Here is an 8,677-nt window from a genome sequence, read left to right on the forward strand (position 1 = left end):
TCAAGGGGTACTGACACAAAAGTTCGGGACCAAAATAGCCTGCGGGGTTGACTCTCCAGAACATTTATCTGCAAGATATTAACAGCGAATATAGCTTGAAAAGTATTTTAATTCATTTTGAGGTTTGCGTGAGCGACTGACTCTATATCGCTATAGACACCATCGTAGGAGACCCCGAGTTGACCCCCTACTTCCCCACGTCACCACGCTACGGTCAACAAAACAAGTTATGATGACGTCATAGATGCCATTTTTCTTGTGCCGCGTTAGTTCCCAAAGTCTATATTTCTCGGCGGCTGGTTGCGAGTGCATGGCCGTGGCGCACGCTTAGAAAGGTGTGTGTTTGTCGACATTCTAGTCTCATTTCCTATTCGAAAGTAATTCTTTATGCGGACCGCGCGGAAGTGCGTCACAGTTTTGTGTGCTGACGTGGTCAAGAACTGCGCACGCTAGCTGGCGACAGTTGCACCCAATTTTCAGAACTCTATCAAACCGAAACTGAAAGTGATTGATAATGAGGGGCCTGTAATTAATCATCCGTCGCGGGCTGCAGCAAACTATGTGTCGTGTCATGACTAACAGGCCCCCAACAACGCATTGGAGCAGAAAAACGCGAGGCCAAGGCTTTTACGTCAGTACTCCTTTCAGTTCTTCGTAGCCGAAATGACATTTCTCAGGCTTCGGTGTGAGATCGCCCAATATAATGACTTAGAGTAGATTCAGAAGGCGACAAAGATGCTTGTCGAACGTTTCCGAAAACACAACGACATCATTTAGGTAGACGGGACCATTTTTCCAGTTGAGGTTTGCCGTGATGGTGTCCATCATTCGCCGGAATGTAACTACAATGGAACAGGGACCGAAAGGAAGCACTCTGAGCTTGCAAACGCCAGCCGGAGATGCAAAAGCGTTCTTTTCCCGGTCACGTTCGTAGACCTCTACTTGCCAATAACCACTCTTTAGGTCGATGTACGAAAATCGCTTTGTGCGCTGCCACCTGTCCAGAGAATCATCGTTTCTGGGCAACGGTACATATCTTCGTTTGCGACATTGTTCAACTTCCTGTAGTCGACACAAAAGCAAAGCGTGCCATCTTTGTTTTTTCACAAGAAAGACTAGTGATGAACAAGGGCTGCTTGAAGGCTGTATCACGCAATCCTGAAGCATTTCCTTAACCTGCGTTTGAATAGAGGGCCGTTCAGTTGGTGAAACACGATAAGGCTGCTGCCGTATGGAAAGCGCGTCGTCGTAGGTGATAATACGGTGCTTCGTTATCGGTGTTTGACGTATATTCGAAGAACGTGCAGAGCATGTGTGGAATTCTAGCCACATCTTACTAAAATGCTGGTCATTCGCTTCAGAAAGCGTTGGATTGATGTCGATGCTGCGGAAAGGCGCTTCTGCAGTGCCGATGACCTCGAAAGCAAAATACACGGTGACATTGGCGACTGGGTCAGCGTAGGCGATGACAGTTGCAGAGAAAAGTTGCCAGTGCTCGTAGCTGAATATTGTGACAAAAACGTCGCAGTGATCATCACGAGGGTCAACAGAGCTTCTCGCTAGCAGACACCCTGAGACAGCAAAAGCGAGTGATTGCTTTCCACAACTGCTACACCGTGCATCACCCCGTCCCACGCCACCCGAACCAGAACAGTTGTACGAGGTGGGAACGTGACAGCGTCGTCGATGACACGAAGAGACACTCGGGAGTGGCTGGGGTCCGCGTAAGCAGTTTGGCGCTTGTGGACGTGAAAGTTACTAAACGTCGTCAAATATCAATTATAGAACCATGCCCCTTGAGGAAATCCATGCCAATGATCAGGTCTCGAGAACACTGCCGGAAAACACTCAAACTGACAACAAACGTACAACCGCGGACTTGCAATATTGATGTGCACATACCGAGTGGCGTGTCGATAAAATTGATGGTTAATATGTGGGGTTTAACGTCCCGAAACCATTATATGATTATGAGGGACACCGTAGTGGAGGATTCAGGAAATTTATACCACCTGGGGTTCTTTAACATGCACCCAAATCTGAGCACACGGGCCTACAGCATTTCCGTCTCCATCGAAAATGAAGCCGCCGCAGCCGAGATTTGATCCCGCAAACTGTGGATCAGCAGCCGAGTACCCTAGCCACTAAAACACCGTGGCGGAGCCATGACCATATGCCCACCAGCTGTACAAATTGGCATTCGGTTTCAAGGCGTCGTTACTTTCTTCAGAAGGGCGGCCTGATTTTTGCTAATTATGGAATAGTTCACACCAGTGTCCAACCACCACTTCGCAACCATCTAGCAGAACAGGAATATCTAAAGAAACTCTTCCGCAGTCAGCCGGTGATGTTGTAGTCAGTGTATCGTCGGTATCTTCAGTCCGCATCGATAGGGGGCTTTAAGCATGACCAGTCTGAGCGGCCTTGCCCCTGAAGGTTGCTGTGGCTAGTTTTCCCGACGCGGGCTAGGTGACCGGTTCTGTACCTCGCTCGAATAGGTGCGATGATTCGGCGAGAACCGCCATGGTGATAGAGAACGTGAGTGGTGCCGAGATGTCAATCCGCGCTGCTGGGCAACGTAGTCCGCAATTTTCGGAGGCCGCTGGCCGAACCGAGAAGGTAGATAGTTGGCCGAAAAACCATGAAGTCCCAGCTCCTAATAAGTGCACTGTCGGTAGATTTGCTCAGATTCGCCACAGTGATAGCAAAGAGGACGTCGATCGGGGGCCCGCCACACGTCTGATTTTCGCGGAATCGGTCAGCGGTCGCTAAGGTACGGGCCTGCTTAGACTGCCTGAAGCATGGTTGGAGCCGTGGTATGAAGCGGAGTGAAATTTGGTGCAGGTTGGCGCAAAGTTTGGTTTGCCGGAAGCATGGCAGGGGCCGCGATGGGAAGTGGAGCCAAAGGTAGTGCTGGCTGGAATAGAGTTTGCGCACATGACATGCGAGAGAAGTAATTTAGGGGCCGTGGCTCTGCCTGACAGGATGGTTCTCCTGGTGCCTGCTGAACTTCATTCATCTCTGACGATGCTGGACAAAGGACTGACAGCGGGCACCGAGAGTACTGACAAAATCTGCAGTTCTTCGCGGATTAGAGAGCGTATGAGCTCTCGGAAGAAGTCGACGTGGCCTTCAAGATCGCCCATGTAGTCCTTACAAGAGGTGAAGTTCACTTGTCCCTCGTATGTCTTGGTCCGTTGTCGCAGCGTGCTTTCAATTAGAACGGCTTCAGCAAGAAACTTTGACGTAGCCTTTGGTGGGCTGCGTCCAACACCACCGAACAAATGCTCTTTCACTCAATGCGTCAGGTATCGCACCTTCTTCTGTTCCGGCATGTCAGAGTCGGCTCGTCGAAAAAGACGTGTCATGTCCTCAACATACACTGCTACGCCTTCATTTGGCATTTGCATGCGGCACAGGAGTGCACGCTCTCGGCGATCGGGACTTGCATATGTTTCGAGAAGTTGGTGTTTGAAGTCCACCAATGACGTGATCACACCTGCCCGGTTTTCGTACCAAACACGCATCCTATCATTCAAACTGAAGTAGACATGTCAGACTTTGTCTGTGTCATCCCACATGTTATGAGCGGCAACGAAGTCATTGAGCACTGGCCAATCCTCTACATTCTCATGGACAACACCATGAAATGGATTCGGCGTTAGTGGTTTGAACAGCATATAGTGCATCGGCGTTGCGCCTTCCATGCCGGCTGGGTTGGATCCGCTTGGGACGGTGCTACCTGGAATAGTTGAGGCCATCATCCTCTCGGGGGGAAGTCAAAACTCAGGGTCCAGTCCACAGATCCTTTGGCTAGCATGGCAAGCAGGCGTAGCCACTGGTATGGGGCTGGAGCTTCTTGTATTGGGAGGGGTTCGGCGCATAAGGTACCCAGCACCTCCACCAGTTGTCACGCGCAAGGAGCTTGAATAAACGTACAAGGTGACGCTACTGTCAAAATTTCAGACACCAAGATGGACGTATCCGCTGGCGCGGCTTGCTCGTCTTCGTCTTCTTCGTTCACTGGCACAGAAATGGCTCAATGTGCACTGGCACAGAACACCAGGTGGCAAATCAGAGCTTTCATATGCGAAGCAGCTCTTTAAATAGCCTATGTAACGCTATCCCTCCGCCCGCACCACTTCCTCGCCACTGGTGTTGGAGTGGTGCCAAGTAGCTGACGTCATCCTAGCAGTGCGCTGGGACGTCTCTCTATCTCGCCTGCCGCGTGCTCGCCGCATGTCAGCTGTCTCCCGCTTCACCTTCTCCATCACTCACTCTCAACGCTCGAGCCTGCTCTTCAAGCGGGCATCATTCCACCCGCGCCACCTCTCTCCATCTGTCGGCGAGAATAAGCAACGCCACCGAGACTAACTCAAGGCCGGGGGGCTCCCGTGGGGCCGTGAATATACGTCATCAGTAAGGGGCCCAGTCCCACGTCTCCGCTAGATGGCGTCGGTCCCCTGAGCGGCAGGGCCACGGCAGCCTCGGCGCGGCGGGCACGTTTGGACGCGCTGTGAGCGTTCGTGGCGCGGATGCACGTTGCTGCTTGGATATTAGGGGCGAAGCTCCTTAGGGCGTGGGATGTGCGTTCCCTGTAGCCTGTATGTAGCCACCTCTAGTTTAGTTCTTGCAGTGTTGACTAGATGGCGGTACCATCCCCTGTATGTAGCCACCTCTAGTTTAGTTCTTGCAGTGTTCACTAGATGGTGGTACCGTCTCCTGTATGTAGCCACCTCTCGTTTAGTTCTTGTAGTGTTTACTAGATGGTGGTACTTGTAGCTGATGATGAAAAGATGCAAGATGTTATAAACTAGAAAGCGGTACTTGTAGTTGATGAAAGACGCGAGATCTTATAAAATAGGCATGATGTCACATATGGCGCGTGTCATTGGTTGAAGGCAATCGTTCGATTTAGTGCGGCGACGTACGCTAGGGGGAGCGTTGTAATAAAATCCGTTCGCTGTTGGCGCGCGCTCAGAGTCGCCGGATGGATAAGGCTGCACAGCGGAGAAAGCGCAAGGCGGCAGCAGCGCGCGCTCGCAGACAGAATCCCGATGTGCGAGGCAAGGGACATCGCAAGCCATCCATCGTCTAAGAACAAATAAAAGTTGATTTGTGTATATACACACACAGCGTTTCTCACGTCTTTACATGATGATCGACTGGGCGAATTACACGGAAGATTCACAGTTTAACGATGAATCCCTCCGGAGCTTCGCCCATTCATCATCATTCACCCCGTGAATATGCCGTGATTTTTTTTTTCTGTGCGTAGTTGGGCAACGGCGAGTGACTTAAGTGTTTATCGCGTGTTATGTGGGGCGAACAGGCTTCTGTAGAGTTAGAATCAGCGCCGAAATGCCAGGAAAGTGTTGTGTGCCACGGTGCAGCGGCAATTAGAAGACAGGCCCCAAGGTGCACGTTTTTTCGTTCCCTCAAGCCGACGAAACAAGACAAGCGTGAATACGTGCCATTCCACGTGAAAACCTGGTCGTGTCAGCGAATGCCAGGGTAAGAAATTTTGAATGCTTTATAATTTTCTCATGGAGGTTGCTCCTACCGTTGCGTGGCGAGCCTTGTAGTTTGTAGCACGTTACGCCTAAACGCGTCACGCAAAGCCCTGAATGTACTGTTGCTGCTACGAGGTAGCCGTACTGATGCTAGGATGTGTTTCTTTTGTTTAGGTGTGCGAACGTCACTTTAAAGCCGAAGACATCGTTCGGGAAACAAGCTATAATGACCAAGCCACCGGCCGCACAGTGACCGCATCACTCTCACGTTTGCGGCTTCGAGCTGAGGCAGTACCGACGGTATTCCCTGATTGCCCAAGCTACTTGTCTATAAAAAGATCTAGAAGAGAGGACCCAGAGAGCAAGCGAATGCGCGTAGAAGCCACTTCCCTTGAGAAAGTGCTCGCCGAGTCAATTCTCACTGCCAAAAAAGAGGAAGAAGCAGATAAGCTTTGCGATGTGATAGATGTCGCAAACTTCGTTCGAGGCAAGAAGCTGACATTTTGGCATGTCATCGAATGCAGTGACCACGTCATTTTGGCTCACATTTGTAATGATGACGCTCCTTGGATTAAGTACTCTGTTGTCGTAAAAACCGACCTAACTCTTACGGTAAACGTCGCAAAAGCAACAGTGAAGCGGCTCGAGTCCAAAATGGTAGTTCCGTCTATGATCGACAGCAAACCACGGCTGCTGGAATTGCTGGAAGGAGTCGAGGGGTTCGACAGTGCCCAGAGGTAAAGCTCTGAAAACTCAACCGCAGAAATTTTCGAGACTGTCGCTTCTCTTCTGAACGAACTATACACAGCGCAAAAAGCGATAACACCCCAATCATTCAACTGCTCACTGAGCAAGTCAAGTTAATGTCAACAAAAAAAGAACGACGGCGCTACTCTGTAGAATTTATGGTGTACTGCTGCATACTATTTACTATATCGCCTCACGTGTACAAGTACATGCGCAGTCACGGGAGCATCATCATGCCACACCCAAGAACCATTAGGTTAATATGTTCGTCTTTCGGAATGAACCCCCAACTAGAGCATCAAGACAATACATTCCTCCGCTACATGGTCAAGAAGATATCTGAGTTGAATGAGCTGCAACGCTACCTGACTTTGATGGTGGACGAAATTCATCTAAAGCGATTTTTTGACTATAAGGGCGGCAACATCGCTGGTATCGCGTTGAACAACGCAGAAGCAGCAAATAGTGCATTTGTATTTATGGTACACAGCCTCATGTGTAAGTTCAAAGAGGTAGCGCACATTGTTCTCGTTCAAAAGGCTAATGTAGAATTTTTGCACAACATTTTAGGAGATGTCATTCGCGGCTTAGAAAAAATTGGATACAAAGTAGTGTGTGTCATGACTGACAACAATGCCATGAATCGAAGCGGAATGGTGCTGTTCGGTATTCGGTGAGCAAGGCCCCTCAAGCCGTTTCAAAAAAATCACTGGCAAATGATTTCGTGTTTCCGCACCCATCAGATCCCCACAAGCCATTGTTCTTCGTCATCGACCCAGTGCATTTACTGAAGTGCGTGCGCAACAACTGGTTAAAACAAAATGACCAGTGTTTCTTGTTACCTCCGTTCGAGCCAAGCACAACGGGGCAGCGGCGCATGCAGTATGCGTATTTCAAGACACTTAAAGACGCATATAATTTAGAGAGTGAGCAGTTACTCCGGTACGGCTAAACTTTGTCCAGAAAAGCTGTTTCCCCAACAGATATCGAGAAACAGGATGTTAAACCTGCTTTGCAGGTATTCAGCGAGTACGGACCGAATGCACTTTGTGTCATTGGAGCCAAGCACAACCTGCAGCACTACGAAGAAACCGCCAGTTTCATTGATGTAATAGTGAGATGGTGGAAGGTTGTCAACGTAAAGACTCCTTTTTAAGGACTGAGACTAAGGGATGACTTGCAAAAGCCAGTCTACCTTTATCCATTCGACCTCAAGGTTTCCTTCTTGAACGATTTTTTTTTACTGGTTGGAGGAGTGGAAGGAATGGAGAGCGGATGCTTGTAAGTTGTCTGATGAGACACATGAAGCTCTTATTCAGACGACTCGGGGGCTCGTTGAATTCTGCGCACATTGCTTTGAGGAGCTCAAGATGTCTTTTGTGCTTCTTGGGAAGTTCTAAACATACCTTCTTGAAGAACGTTTTGGTTGTTACCGACGACTGGCTGGCTCGCAGTATCATTTGTCCGTAAGACAGATTTGTCATAAGACAGAAGTTGTCATAAGACAGAAGTTGCGAGTGCAAACCACACTACCACAAATCAGCACGGCGTCCGCAATCGACAACGACCGAAATCAAAATTGGGAAGAGCTCCAAACGCAGGCAGCAGTGCCAAGTGGAAAATTCAACGTTGTTGTGACTCAGGAGGTGCTATCAAAACTGAAGGATGTCATTCCAGTGGTTAACTATGTTGCTGGTTACTCGGTGCACATCGCTGTGAAGAGGTTAAAATGTGACAAATGCAGAGAGCTCCTCACGATCGACAAGACTGTCGCAGTTTCTCCGGAAAATCGCATGTACAGTCTCGTCAAAGAAATTGACAGGGGAGGGCTGGTTTACTCAGCAATGCTAGCTGTGAATGTGGTGGCTCATAATTACGTTTTCGTTGAAGAGCTTTCCAAATGTGCCGAATTTTTAAAAGTTCAAAACCAACGTCAAGTGGCCACAGAACTAACACTGCAACTGCTCAGCGACGAGGAGCCTTCTAATTTCGACGTCTGTGAAAAGGGACACGCAAGTAAAGTGGTGCTCAAATATATATTGTGGTGCAGCACGAACATTCTGCTGAAAAACTTTTGCCGGCGATTGAACAACAAAGTTTCAGACCCGGACAACAAGTCTAAGAAGCGGAAGCTGCAAACTCTAACAAATAAATGAATAAAACAGCGTTGGGTGTAAATATGAGTGGTCTCTTTTGTCTTTTCCTTCCTAATTTTATTCAGTATATTGCACGTATAGTACTTAGATTTAGGTGCACGTTAAGGAACCCCAAGTGGTCAAAATTTCCAGAGCCCTCCACTACGGCGTCTCTAATAATCATATCTTGGTTTTGGGACGTTAAACCCCAGATAATATTATATAAGTATATTACACGTGTAGCACCAAAAAAAGTCAGCCAAGCGCAAAACTTACGCCCTC

General features: G+C 48.9%; 1 pseudogene; it reads left to right on the forward strand.

Moving 5' to 3' along the window:
• The first annotated feature begins 5,361 nt into the window (after positions 1 to 5,361).
• Positions 5,362 to 8,416, forward strand: LOC142817361 (uncharacterized; annotated as a pseudogene).
• Positions 8,417 to 8,677: the final 261 nt, after the last annotated feature.

This window comes from Rhipicephalus microplus, chromosome 5 (assembly GCF_043290135.1).
Source record: "Rhipicephalus microplus isolate Deutch F79 chromosome 5, USDA_Rmic, whole genome shotgun sequence".
In the NCBI taxonomy this organism is placed as follows: Eukaryota; Metazoa; Arthropoda; class Arachnida; order Ixodida; family Ixodidae; genus Rhipicephalus; species Rhipicephalus microplus.